The following is a 14,087-nucleotide window of genomic DNA, read 5'->3' on the forward strand; positions in this document are numbered from 1 at the left end:
TGAAACTTTGAATTTAGAGTTTAAAAATACGAAAATAGAATCTAGAATTAGGAATTCAGAATTCAGAATTAAGAATTGAGAATATAGAATTTAGAATAAAGAATTTATATTATTAAAAACCTAGAATTAAAAATTAAGAATTGAGAACTAAGAAGTAAGAATTCAGAATTCATGAATTAAAATTTCGAATTGAGGTTTAGAAATTTGAATTTAGATTTCAACAAAAAATTGTTCTAGTGGACAAAGACCAAACCTCCACGCTTCGAGAAAAAGAGTGGAAATTAAACCCTTTCATTTGTCCGTTTTTTTAACCACGCAATGTGCAAAAGTTAACTTTTTTACTAACTACATAAATGCTGAATGTTCTTATTCGAATATACCTAAATTGAAATAACATCATGGGAAAACAAACCATCAGCGAGCGCGGGGGCTAAAACATGCACAAAATAAGCCGAAAAACAAGCACCTGATGGCGCAATCCTTTACCGGTTACGGAAACATTCGCGAATGCAATCTTAAATACAATCGTTTGGCGAATGTGTTTCGACATTCACTTGCGAATCAATTCATCCAACGAACGTCGTGGTGAAAATAAAAAACGATCCAATTGGACGCGGCGAATGTTTCGGGCTTCGTTTCGTTCACCCAAACCCCCATTCAAAGTTCATGCATTCGGGATTGCAATCGTTAGTGTTCATTCTGGTGTGTGAACTTTTTCCTTTCCCGATTGCTTCGATTGGCAGTTAGAACTGAATGAGTTCACCACGGATTGCAGATTGAATGTACTTCGATCCGATATTTTCCATGCCTGTACTTAACGAATTTTCGTTGGATTGGGAGAACCAACAAGAAGAGTGTTATGAAGATTCATTTGATGATTTTTTTTTGGATCGGGAGGACCTACAACAAAAATATTCTGAAGGTTCACTTAATGAATTTTTGCTGGATCGGGAGGATCAACAAGAAATATTTTCTGAAGTTTTGCTCAATTAATTCTTTTTGGATCGGGAGAACCTTCAAGTAGAGTGTTATGAAGGTTCATTTGATGATTTTTTTTTTGGATTGGGAGGAACAACAAGAAAAGTGCTCTGGATGTCTACATTATAAATTTTCGTGGTATCGGGAGAACCAACATGAAGAGTGTTCTGAAGGTTCACATAATAATTTTTCTTTGGATCGGGAGGACCAAAAAGAAGAGTGTCATGAAAGTTTACATTATGAATTTTCTTTGGATCGAGAGGACTAATAAGAAAAGTGTTATTAAGGTTCACTTTATGAATTTTTTTGGATCGGGAGGACCAACAAGAAAAGTGTTTTGGAGGTTCACTTAGTACATTTTCGTTGGATTGGGAGGACCAACAATAAAAATGTTCTGAAGGTTAACATTATGAATATCGTTCTATCGGGAGGACCAGCATGATGAGTGTTCTGAAGGTTCACTTTATTCATTTTCGTTGGATCGGTAGAACCATCATGAGGCATCATGAAGAGTGTTCTGAGGGTTCATTTGATGATTTTTTTTTTGGATTGGGAGGACCAACAAGAAAAGTGCTCTGGATGTCTACATTATAAATTTTCGTGGTATCGGGAGAACCAACATGAAGAGTGTTCTGAAGGTTCACATAATAAATTTTCTTTGGATCGGGAGGACCAAAAAGAAGAGTGTCATGAAAGTTTACATTATGAATTTTCTTTGGATCGAGAGGACTAATAAGAAAAGTGTTATTAAGGTTCACTTTATGAATTTTCTTTGAATCGGGACCAACATGAAGAGTGTTTTGAAGGTTTCCTTTATCCATTTTAGTTAGAACGGGAGGACCAAGTGTTCTGAAGGTTCACTTGATGAATTTGTGTTGAATCGAGAGGACCAACAAGAAAAGTGTTCTGAAGGTTCATTTTACGAATTTTTGTTGGATCTTGCGGACCAACAAGAAGAGTGTTTTGAAACGCCAAAACTGTCATGTCGTGAGCAGAGATGCCAATGTGCCTGATTTTTCAGGATTTGCCTGATTTTTTAAAGGTCTATCCTGATAACCTGATAAGCCTCGCTTTTCCCTGAATTTTTGGAAATAAGTCTGATTTTGCCAGATTTTTTGGTTTTCACATAAAATTAATACATGTCAGTTAAAAACTCAATAGAAATTCAGTGCTTCCTTGGTGTTACTCCAACCTTGAACTCAATAACTTCACACTCTATTGGATTCAAATCTTCTAAAAATTTTTTAAAACTAGTTTAAGAGCATTTTGGCGTCCTGAACTCGAAGTTTTTGTCAGATTTGTCTATCGCATCCAGTTTTACTGATAAGACGTTTATAGAAAAACAGTTTTATGATAAAGCAATCATTGATATCTTTTTATTTATTTTTACTTCTTTGTTGAAGATTGCGTAGCGTTTTAACTTTTCCTTTGAAAAATATCTAGAATTAACTTTGGTTTGAAATTTCACTGGAATTTCATTTTAACAGAGTGGGTAAAAATAAAAAATAAATACAATTTCTGTAATTTCAAAGTTAAAACTTGCTATTGTGTTTCAAATTCAGCAGCTTAGGCAAATGTACTTTTTATCAATATTCTTCGACAAGAGAATTAATGACTGAAATATATGACTGTCGTATGCAAACATTCGTTCACATTTTTATAGAAATCGAAATTATTGTTTCGAGATTGTAAAACTATTCATGCGTATATTTTGCTACGAAAACGTTTGATATTTGCCACATTCAAGCTTCACTTTGCGAAAACTACTATGAAGATTTTTTGCAAAAGGCTAGGTTAGTATCTCAAATATTAAAGTTTGAATAAAACAAGTCCAAAAAGGTAAATTTTAAAACAACTGCTGAATCACATATCACAGGTTTGGAAAACGCTATATTTCGTCAATCAAACGGGGAAAAATTGGTCAATTCTGAAAGGAAATATGAGTAAAAGACATGAAAACAAAAAAAATATACCGTGTTTTAGGTTGATGACACGTTTCCATGGAAATTCATTCTTTATCAAGTTCAACCAAAACCAAAAAAGCTTTAATGTACTGTTTTGGTTTCTGTTTCTACTTATTGGGAATTTTAAAGTTGGTATGAAGAAAAATAAACTAGGTACTTGTTACGTACTTCTCATTTTTCAACATCAAGTAGCAGTCAAAGGGTTGCAAGTCTTTTTTTACAACTCAATCGTATAAAAATCTTTGTTGTACTCTTTTTTAAACTTGAAAGTTTTTAATTCGTTCCAACGGGCGTTCAAAAGCTTCTTCGCCATATAGAAACTTTGAAGCAGATTTAATGGCTTAAATCTACTTGTTTCGAACTTAAACTTGCGTTTGCATAAATAAACACATTGTTACTTGGGAGAAGAAAATGTGAAGTACATATTTAGTTTCGAAAGAACTTTTTAACAACTTGAAAGGGGGAATTAAGTAGGAAACCTGAAAGTCGTTTTAAAGAAAATCATCACATCTAGTAAAATCGTTGCCTACTCATGATGTTCATATAGAGCAGCAAGTATGGAGCTCGACTTTCAAGCGGTGAGCTCGGGTTCGAAGCTTGGTAAAAACATGTTATTTAAATATGAGTTTTAGTAACAAATATGATTGATTAATATAAATCAAATAAGCGGACTTGAGAAGAAAGGAATTGAACGAGCGAAAGAGTAATTTTTTCGATTTTTTGTGCTGCTAATAAAAGTGCTTTTTGAAGCTGGTTAGCAATTTACACGAGCTTTTTGTCAACTTCAAAGTTCGTTTAGCTAATTAAAAATTGAGCTAAAAAAAAGTGGTATTAGCATACTCAATAAGGCTGATCAAACCTGATAGTGGAATAATATCCGAACTTTTGGTTGCTTGGGACTGAGCTATAGTTAATTTTAAATAATTATGAACGTTACTGTGTATCAGTTCCACAACATTTTACAACGGTGACCAAAGAAGGCACTCAGCTCTATCATTTTATGTAACCCTGATTTTTCCTGATTCCCTGATTTTCAAGCTCCCTGAATTTTGGAAAAAAAAAAATGTTGGATCTTCGGCGCGAGTGGATGCATTTCTCCCGTTCAGCCGACAGGAACGGAAATAAGCTTTCCACAGTTACACAATCAGGACCCAAGATTGAGAGTCAGGATCTAGGAAATCCGGCATCAGGACTCAAGATGGAAACTTTCGGATTCCAGAATCAGGGATTGGCATCAGGATCCAGGATTCAAATTTAAGATCCAGACTCATGATCAGGACCCAAGATTTAGCATCAAGCAGCATTCAGTATTCAGGATCGGGATCATGGTTGGAATAAAGATATGAATCCGGAATCATTATCCATGATCAGAACATGAAATCAGAATTGAAGATCAGAATCAAGTATCCAAAAAGCGGGATCGGGATCCAAGGTCATAATCGAAATTCGGTATCGAAATAAAGTATTGAATACAGGATTAGGGTTCAATATCCTAGATCTGGATCCAGAATAAGCACTTAATCCCGACCGATCTCACGTGAACACGTCGCAAAAAGTCAGACAAAAATTTACGTGAAAAAGTGTTTGAATAAACGTCTGCTGCCTTTCCTGAAGAAACACGGTTGTTCCGTACTGTTTTGGCCGGATTTGGCATCTTGCCATAACGGTAAAATGGCCATGGAGTGGTGCGCCGCCAACAACGTGCAGGTGGTTCCCAAGAACAAGAACCCTCCCAACACGCCAGAGCTCCGCCCAATTGAGAAATAATGGGCTATTGTCAAGCGAAACCTAAAGAAGACCAAAAAAACTGCTAAGGACGAGCAGCATTTCAAGGCAAACTGGCTTTCTGCGGCGAAGAAGGTGGACAAGGTGGCAGTACAAAATCTGATGGAAAAGGTTAAGCGTAAGGCCTGGCAATTCGGATTTGGAAAGGCGGAAGCCTAACTGAATATTTTTTCTGAATTTTGTACTAATTAAACTTGAAAAAGAAATTTAAATTGATTTTTTAAATAAACGATTTCACCGATTTACACGCGTTTTCCCTCGACCAAATTTTGACCGTATCACCCTTGTCCAATAGAAAAAATTACCATTTTAAAGTTCTGCATATTTTCAATAAAATTTTGTATCCATCGTTTTACAGACAATATTATTTTAACACATTCATTTGCAAAATGGGTCCAAAAAATAACGATTAATCAGAAGTTTTTCATCTTATCGTTAACGAAGCGAATACTAGAACTGGCTTATGCTACCCTTATCCACAAAACTTCCGGCTATCCGTCGTTCGTAAAGATTCTATTAAAATCCAATCAATCTAATCCATTCCACAGCCAGCACGTCACCCAGAACTGTGACTTGCGATTCAGCTTTTCCATTCAATTTGCTTCATATTAAATCATCATCTATTAGTCCTATCAGCAGTAGAAATCAACAAGAGAAACATAACCTCACTACACCACCACATAGCTTCGGACGTTGCAAATTGCTTAATAAGTAGCAATTTCCTTTTGGTTGCCTTCCTTCCGCTTCCATACGTACTGTTGTCGAATCGACGGAACTGCGAGCTGCGTGAAGCTGTAGGGTTCCTTTCGTATTTCCGGTATACATCATCGAGCATAATTGCCCGTCTCATAGACTTCTGACGTTGTAGGGTAGGTAGGCCTTAACAAACGAGCCTGACCTCTCTCGTTTGTGTCCTGCCCATCCATGTCCAAATGTCCACCCGATATCGTCGATGACAGCAGCCGATAAAGCAAAAGGGGGAAGAAGGTGGTAACGAGCGTTTCTGTTTTCACATTTTCCAGAACTTCTCCCTCAAATCTTTCGGTATAGGTATCCTTTGCCTTTTGAAGTGTCGCGTAGGCAGCTTCCGGTTTCATCTCGTCACGTCTTCACGCACTTCCTCGAGTATCGGTTCAGCCAAATGTCAAGCGGTCATTTTTCTGGCTCTGTCCTTTTTCCATCTTCGTCGAGGAATCTTTCCACCTGATTTCCGGAAAAGCCTCTCTCGCACCTGCGAAATTTATGGCACTGGCTGACTCGACGCGTCTGTGTGTGTGGATGAATGTTGAGATCGTGATTCTCGCCCCTGAAGCAAGCAGCCGGGCCAAGGCGGTTCCAATTTATTGGACCTTACATAACGATCAACAGAAACTCCCGGTCGGCCGGCCATCAATCGGGGGAGTGTGCGAATGAAATTTATGGCCTACCCCACCCCTCCCGCCATCATCAGTAATAATCGGAAGCATTTTAGCAAATGATTGGCACCTAGACCGGACAACCAACCGTCGTCGACCGAGCCGGAGAACGTCGGGGATCAATTTGGGGAGGGTCGATGGGCTTCTCAATGTTCTGTTTTTTTTCCTCTCTCATCTGTATCGACGGAAATTATGTTGACGGAAGCAATCATGGTGTGGCTTCGATAAATGAGCTTTTTTATTGACTCCTGTTTTTTTTTTTTGCGCTTTCATGCTGTAATCGAAATTTAAGTTCGGTTGAAAGAAGTGCCACAGAAAATGAAAATTTTTGGCAAACTTAAAACCGTTCTATTCTTATTCCAAAAATGACTATAAGAACGTTTACTTAACTCAGTATAGTAGTAGTTCCCTAATTCAACAGAAGTGTTCTTTTGATTTATGTCAGAAAGACGAACGTTTAGGAATTACATTAATAACACACCACGTATCACAGAATACGACAATCAACACTCGAACAAGAATATATCGATTAAGTTCACTGTTGAAGAAGAAGTTGATGCAAGGCCGTTTTTAGAGGAAGAGCAATGGGGGGCAATTGCCCCGGCCCGTCCGGCTAGGCACCTCGAAGGAAAATTTAATCATTACTTTAATCGTACTGCTTTAAGTTCTAGAAAGCTAAGAAAGAAAATAAAAATTGGAATTAAAATGTTTAATATAACAAGTAAGGAGGCCCCCTTGAAAAAACATCTCGAATAGTTTTACTCTAATATAAGTTAAGGGTACCCACTAAAGAAAGCATTGCAGAATTTTCCCGCCTTTTTTTGGCTGAACAAATTGGCACAAATTTTTATAATTCTGGGCAATACCTGGGCATTTAATCTCGAATTTTTCAAAATAAAACCCGGACAAATCTTAGCAGAAATTGATGATAACTCGAAAAAACATCTATAAGAAAATGACTGAAACCACCTCAAGTTTTAATTTTTTTTTATCGAAACACGTCAGCAGCGTTCAAATTTCTTTTCAAATAGAAAAAAACAATTCAGGAAAAACAAGCACAGAACAATTGAGTCTAATTTAGACCTCAGTATTTTTTATTTGTTTTCTACTTTGAAAACCCGAGCATGTCCGAATTAATCCAAGAAATCTGGAATGCATACACTACAATAGATAGTACATAAGGTTGCTAAAATTTTTTCACCACGTATCCGGCCAGACAAATCCAGGCAATAACTCATCAAACTACTTATCAAAAATTATGAAAAAGAATTTAAAAAAAGTTCATTAAAATTTACCGACAGATTTTTAATCGTATTCAAGGTTTCCAAGAAACCTTTCATGATTATTTTTATAAAACTTGCTCGAAAAATTTCGTATTGGGGGCATACATAAAAAAATGTACAAAATTTTTTTTATTTATTTGCTAAAACAGGTGAGTAAATCCGCGCATTTTTGAAAGAATTCCGGGCAATCGGACCGGACCGGACTGTTCCAAAACGTTGAATTAAATATCCGGACAAAACCGGATTATTTATTGAAAAAATAGAACAGAAGAAAGTTAACAACAGTTAACATTTGAAATCCTTTCAATTTGTAAGTTTTTTCGGGCTTTGTTGGGAAGAAAATTAAAGAAACCAGGCAATCTGGAAAGCACACTTCCCAGCAAACATTTTTGTAGGTAGATTTCTTAACAACTTTTTTATACGTCTCATATACGTTATAAAATTATCGTATTAAACTCGAAAAAACCGCAATTACCTACAAAAATGGAGGCAATATACATACATATTTTCAATTTCTGCCCTGAACGATAAGAGTATTCGATTTGGACGATATTCGACACCATATTCGTACATACTGAAATAATGCATCAGAGCGCAAGATTTTTCTCTCAACGCATGCGAACCGTTGCCAGCGCCAATATTTGCTGCCTCTGTCAATTCTTGCAAATACACCATCTGATTTTTACCAATCTGGTTGCACTGCTGGTCACAGAGCTGTTCTCCCACTTGACCCACCCCACGCGGGAGAAAGCAAAGGAACGAAATCGTCTTCAAAATCTGCAAACATGGTGGACTTTTTATCATATCCGATTCAAACCATTTAATCCGAGTTTGAGTAACGATTTTTACGACCTTTTACTTGCGTTAGTTGGAATTGCGATTCGCAGTAACGTTTTTAATGACATGAGTTATCATTTTAATGCGATTTTAACCTATATGTATATGTGAAATAAAAATGTTAAAGTTGTTTTGATAACTTTTGCAGCAGTTTTCTGTGAATTCTTAAGATGTTTCATACGACGTAATGAAAGCTCACGCGAGCTATCATAATTATTATTATAAAAAAAACCGCTCGTAGTTGAAGTTCGAGTTTTATTGACCGATTCTCTAAGCATGAATATTTCTATATTTTCAATCTCATCTTATTCCAGATTTGTGGTTCTGTGTCTTGAAAATTTAATTTATATTCTGAATTGTTGTTTTCGAAGGTGACTTTTGTCAAATTTAGACAAAACCTTCTTAAAAAACCTTTTTAAAAAATTAAAAAAAAATATTTTTAGTTTGAATCCGTATTACATTTTATAAATTTCATTTGATTTCATTTGAAATGAAAATTTTGCAACTTCTGCTTCCCTCTGCTTGTAGCTTTAGTTCTTAATTTTGTATTTGAATTTCATTTGTATTTTGACCGTATGATTTTCATTTAAGATTGTGGATCTGAATAAAATCCGGTTTTAGGTTTTGAACTTCACTGTTGATCTGTCTGTATCTCTATCCCAAGCAACCAAAAGTTACAAATTAACTTAAATGAGGGCTTTGAAAGTTACATATTAATTAGAAAAAGAGAATCAACTGTCCAGTTCCCTTGAATGAACTTGATGTACTCATTAATGAACTTGAATATTGCTAAAATGGTTTCAATGTACGTTGTAAGAGACTAAAGTCGTATAAAGGTCAAACAATTTCCAAAACGGGACTTATTCTGCCCAATTTCCATGAGTGAACTTTATGTACTCATAATTGAACTTGAAAGTTGCAAAAATGATTTATATGTTGTAAGGGACTTAAGTCACATAAAGGGCACAAAAGAGCTTCAAACGGATTTAGTGACTCACAAAAAGTGCATTGAGGTGCATTTAAAATCACATCACCACTTCAACTTTTAGTTTCAGTGAAAACAACATCTAGGCGTGGTCTTGTGGTAGCGTGTTTGATTCTCACCACGAATGTCGGAGTTCGATCCCCAAGCCAGGGGTTTTTTTTTTTAAAAGTAATTTCCTAGGGGAGGGAGGAGTAACTTGGGCCATGGGGAAACGTGGGCCACTCTGAATACCTGTGGCCCACCGTCGTCGCATCGCGTAAGCATATTTTTCTATTGCTGACTAAAGCACGCATCATATACTTCTTTTTTTATGAAGCTTAAAAATTTTTTAAAAAATTATTCACATAATTAAACAAGCATCCACTTATTGCATCGGTGGAGAACCTAAAGTTCATAACCAAAACACGCTCATACGCTTATGATCTTAGCTTTGTCATGATCTTTCTGGTGGAAAAGGAATTTTTGATAAAACATCAGTCGTGGGCCACATATTTTGAGGTATTTTAGGCCACCTATATTTTTATTTTTTTATACACATTCAGAACCTAAAATACATTTTTTCAAACAGTAAAGTTTTCTTATGCCAAATGAAGAGTTATGAAAAATAGGAATTTTGCCGAAACGTTCACGAGTCAGGATTTAGAAATTATTCGATCATACACAACTCTCTTTTTTATTTTCTCTCGCTTAATAATAACTAAATGAAGTAGGAATTTTCAGTTTTGGGTAATCTCCTAAACTTTACACGTAACCTAGTCAAATTTGATTTGGTTGCCTATGATTCCCCACCATATTTCAAATTAAAAAAAAAACAATTTTTTAGACAGACAGAACTCGAGGAAATTAATTTATTTAAAAAAATTAAATAAAGCCTAATGTTACCTTAAAAATGTAGAAAACCTTTCCATTTTTTTTCTTTTTATCATTTATAGTGAAGAAGTTATGAAGCAAAGAAAAAAAGTGGCCCATGATACCCCACACTCCCCTACTCAAGTGACCATTCTTAAAGGATATTTTTAGGAAATGTACGAAAGAAGCAATTAAGCAATATTTCGAGTTTGGAATTCGGCACATGGCATCGTGGCGTCACCTTGTACTGAATATTATGAATAATCAAGAGAAGGGTTTTTGGCTCGTTTTACGATTTTTGGGAAGCTGAATTAAAAGGCCTCAGGAAGCTGAAGAAAAGAAGATCATAAGGACTTGTTTTGAAATTTGAAAGTATCAATAAAAACTTAAATTTTTAGCTGCATAGAACGTACTTTATATCAGTGATGGAGCTGAGTAAGCTTTGTTGTACCTGTTTATGGGACTTCTGTAACATAAGTACGGAATTTAAATTTAATTCTGTTGTATTTTTTATTATAAATTATTTGTCTGAAGTCTTAATGTTAAGTCCAATAGTCATGAGTAAGGTTGCCAGAATTTTTTCCACTCCCATCCGGGCCTAGCAATTCCGGGCATTTTTTCAAAATAACCTGGCAAAATCCGGGCTTGGATTTCAATTTTCCAAATCCAAAAACCGGGAATAACCGGGAAAAATTTAGGTGTTATTATATATAAAAGCAAAGAAAATATGCAAAAAAAAAATGAAATTAAGATTTTATTAATGTAATTGCAGACTTCCTAAAACTTTTTGGAACACATAAATATTTAAAGGTTTTTAAAATTAAATCAGCGAAATCTTTTGAAACAACCGTTGAAAATGTCCATACCGTTAATCGATTTTGCTGAAACTTACTCAAAAACATTGATTTTTTTTTTGGTTTCTTTGTGAAAATTGTGAAAAAATCCGGGCAATATCCGGACTTTTTTCACGATATCCGGGCAGCCGGGCCGGACCGGACTTTCTCGGAATTTTGCATCAAATATCCGGGCAAACCCGGATAAAACCGGGCAATCTGGCAAGCTTAGTCATGAGGCATGGCCGTAGGAACGGGGAGGATCTTTGAAGGTTTGAAAATAGAAATATATCTCGTACCCAAATACCTTTCCCTGTTGAAATCACGTTGATATTTTTTTTTCGCCAAAAATATGTTTAAATTTTTTACTCGGCTGAATCACAGCAATTTTTCTTCTGCTGAGGGTCTTTAAAAGACATTTCAAGATTTCAATTTACAGACCTTACAATCGATTGAAAACAGATTTTCAAAAAGTGAATGGATCCAAAAATAAATTCTATGTTTCGACGGTGGTAAGAATATTTTCTAAAAATTTGCATGTAAACATAACACAAAACCTCAAAATGATGATTTTTGCGCCGAGAAGGGTAACAGTTATCAAAGTTTCTCTTGCTTCTATTTTTTAATTTCAATCTTCAATTCAAATTTAAATTTCAATTCAGATACACCGGGCAAGTGCAAACGTATTTTACCATAGTTGAACTTTAATGAATCTAAGAAAAATATGTTATTCTTAAAAACTAAATCAGTTCTCAAGAAACTCTTGCTGAAACTTAAAAATTCAAAAATGTTGCCAAAAAGAAGTTTCTAAGTTAACATTTCTCCCGCTTATTGAGGCAAGTGAAAACACAATACTCCACTTTTACTGAATTCTGTTTCAAGCAAAAGACCTTAATTTACAAAGACATTAATTTTGAACATCCACTTCAGGTTCAACACACGACATACCCCTTTCTGACCTTTCGCACTTGAAGCTGAACCATTTTGAAGAGGAAATTCTCAAAAGGTAGATGTTTTATGGCTAAAAAGCGCGTTTGAACTTGTTCCACCATGTGAAACGACAGGAGTGAATATTATTTTAAACACTTTCATGTCATATTTGAAAAAAAAAAGTTCAGCTGCCACTGAAATATCAATCACAAAAAAACTTTTCAACAAAAAAGCGGATCAAAAGTCTCTTCTATGTATTTAGTCAAATTGTTCACCTTCTTAGCTAAAAATTCTTCAAGAAAATGCATATCCTCACTTTTTCTTATGGAAAGCATTTTTTCATGTTAGCTTTCACTATTGGAAGCAAAAAAAAACAATACATTCTGTGCATTCGGGCTTTAAAAACATAACCTATAAAATCTATTTTGAATTATTTATTTATTTATGTTAACTTATGTTCTAAGACTACGAATAATATTTTTAAATACATCTTTGGACTGGTTAAAATTAAAAACGTTTGACACTTCGTTAAAACAACAATTATACAAGGGTTGGTTTTGTACAAAAACGGTGCGGCTCTTGTAGGCGGATTGAAGGCACTATTTTCGCGTTTGTTAATATAACGTGCCGCTATTAAGCCTACCCCTTTTCTGAACCTTAGGCGTATGGAATTCTACAATTGTCTGTACATCTTCACACGTCCACAAAGAGTCATACCATTATTTCGTATCCATCAGTACTAAATTCATATTTTTTTAAACAGCAATTGCTGCTATAACTAGCACGAAATCAAATTATTTACAAACATCTAGGCCTCATTCATAAAAATGTGCTGTACAAATGAGCTAGGAATCAAGAAGAAAAAAACACATCTAGGCATCATATCGCCACCACGTGCATTGAAAATATGCTTGGTTGAGAAATATGCGCCCAAATGGTCCCACTAATCACTATGTTATGCCATAGTTACTATCCTCTCGCGACGTTGGCTCGCGACGCCTCTACCATGAAGACGAAAAACAAACCCCCCTTCAAATGTGGATCACTAGGTGGTCGAGTGGTTAGCGTGGTAAGACGGTAATCGCTGGTCCACCGATGGCATGGGTTCGATTCCCATCTCGGTACTGGGTGTTAAATATTAATCTCAAGTTGTCCACGTCATTTATTCAGTCTGTAAAGCCTTAATCGGCTAAGACGGTGTATGTCTTTTAAAAACACCTATGATTTTATGGAAAGGTTATTCACGGGAAGGAGAAAGAGCAGTGTGCAGCAAATAAATTGTAGACTAATTAGCAACTGCAATTTTTATAGACAGATTTTGGGAAAAATACCTCCCCGCTCCATTCGCACTTTTAAAATGATTGATTTTTCATCAGATATTTACGTTCCTTTTATTGACTGATTATTGAAAATTTCGAAAATCATGGCGGCAACTCATAAAAATGCTGTTTTGGAGGTTCTACTGGCTCGATTTTTGAAAAACGGCCATTTTTCGACCCCTTTTCCGAATAAAATTTTCAGATATTGAAGAAAGTATCAAATATGTGTTTTCTTCTATATTTTTTGTGTTTATTGTAAAGACTTTTAACCTTTGGTTGGTTCGTGTCTACTATCTTTTTTTATAGTCCGTAGGGTCTAGTATCCGTTCTCTTTGATAACTTGTTTCATTTCGTTCTATTTTTGTTCATTTTACTTCTTAAGACTTTCACATTTACCTTAACCTAGATGGGATTAGATCTCTGGACCTCTGGATCTCTGGCTTATTAGCCAAAAACTTTAGCCATTAGGTTAAACGACCCCTTATATTTTTCCTAATTTTCTTAGTAATGATAATTTTAAACTAAGAAATTGTTGAGAATGTTATGAAGTGCAATTTTGCAGAAGAAAGAATATGACTACAACTTGTTGTTTCAAAGTTATTCACGTTTTACTGTGCGAAAAATTAACAGTTTAAATAAGTTGTTAGCTAAGGATTGGCTTAAATTATAATATAGATAGGCTAAGAGCAATCTAAGAATCAAATTAACTCCAGATATCAACCTTCTTCATCTTTATATCAATCGTTGAGCCACTAGAAAAGATTTTCGATTGTTGGTTCATTTTTCTCGGAGATGTAATAATAACTGCTAATTAGTTTACGTTTCAGTTTACTTTATTTAATATTTTTCAATCATCTTTAGAACTGTTTATATAACGGAAAAAAATTATAAAATCTATTCGATTCAAAA

General features: G+C 35.2%; 1 protein-coding gene across 1 annotated transcript in view; it reads left to right on the plus strand.

Annotated features, from left to right (window-relative positions):
- LOC129748374 (uncharacterized) overlaps positions 1-14,087 on the plus strand; it is an 814,549-nt gene that overhangs the window by 709,665 nt on the left and 90,797 nt on the right. The gene's annotated exons all lie outside the window — the stretch shown is intronic.

Source organism: Uranotaenia lowii, chromosome 2 (assembly GCF_029784155.1).
Source record: "Uranotaenia lowii strain MFRU-FL chromosome 2, ASM2978415v1, whole genome shotgun sequence".
In the NCBI taxonomy this organism is placed as follows: Eukaryota; Metazoa; Arthropoda; class Insecta; order Diptera; family Culicidae; genus Uranotaenia; species Uranotaenia lowii.